Consider the following 1284-nt stretch of genomic DNA (forward strand, 5'->3'; position numbering starts at 1 on the left):
TTCTTTTCCGTCTTCAGAGGGCCAGCGGCCTGGTCATTTCCATGGCAACCAGGAGGAAGCAGCTGGCCTACCAGTCTCATTAGCTGCACACAGGAGAGAACCTGACTTGGTGACTGCTGGCCACTCTTTCGGGGTTCTAAACTGGGAAGTTTCTAGAAGAAACTGAGGAAACTGTTTCTGTAGGCTGATCCCAAAGGAGTGACACACACGGAACAAATTCTACTTTAGCAGAAAATTGAATGGATTAATGTAGAGCATGGAGACCCTTTGATACTTTTACTTTCATTGTTTATTCCACCTTTTTTGACCTGATGAATTGTTACTTATGGTAAATGCCTGCACCAGTGTAAAAAGTGTCCTCTTGTGGTTGTTCCAAAGAAAAAATGAACTCATTTCAACTCCAAAGATAGACATTATTCTTTCTCTCTCTTTTTAAATTCATCTAAAAAACGTTAGAAGCCACAAAACCAATAAACATGTAAAAAATATTTTATATACATTAACTGATGTCTTAGTCCATCTGGGCTGCTACAACAAAATGCCATTATTTGGGTGACTTACAAACAACACATTTGTTTCTCACAGCTCTGGAGGCTGAGAAGTCCAAGATCGAGGCACTGGCAGATTTGTTTTCTGGTGAGGGTCTGCTTCCTGGTTCAGAGGTGGCACCTTCTAGCTGAGCTCTCAGAGGTGGAAGGGAGACAACTGTGGTTTCTTTGGCTTCTTCAAGGGCACTAATCCCATTCATAAGGGCTCCACCCTCGTGACCTAATCACCTTTTAACATTTCCACCTCCTATGCTATCACATTGAGGATTAGTTTTCTGTATTTGTATTTTAAGGGAAGATAAATACCTGGGCCTTAACAACTGATGAGGTCTCACTAAATGCGGGAGAAAAAGATAAAGCAGGGGTCCCTGACCTCCAGACCAGGGACTGGTACCAGTCCATGCTATAGCAGGAGGTGAGCAGTGGGTGAGCAAGAGAAGCTTCATCTGTATTTACAGCTGCTCCCTATCACTCTCATTACCGCCTGAGCTCCGCCTCCTGTCAGATTAGCCGTGGCATTAGATTTTTGTGGGAGCACATTGAGAACGGTATTCTATGGTGAACTACTGTGAACTGTGCATGCAAGGGATCTAAGTTGCGTGCTCCTTATGAGAATCTAATGCCTGATGATCTGTCACTGTCTCCCATCACCCCCAGATGGGACTGTCTAGTTGCAAGAAAACAAGCTCATTCTACATTAGGGTGAGTGGTATAAGTATTTCATTGTCTATTACAA

The sequence above is a fragment of the Aotus nancymaae genome, unplaced genomic scaffold (genome assembly GCF_030222135.1).
Source record: "Aotus nancymaae isolate 86718 unplaced genomic scaffold, 86718_ANA_hifiasm-v0.15.2.pri h1tg000022l_1, whole genome shotgun sequence".
Taxonomy (NCBI): Eukaryota; Metazoa; Chordata; class Mammalia; order Primates; family Aotidae; genus Aotus; species Aotus nancymaae.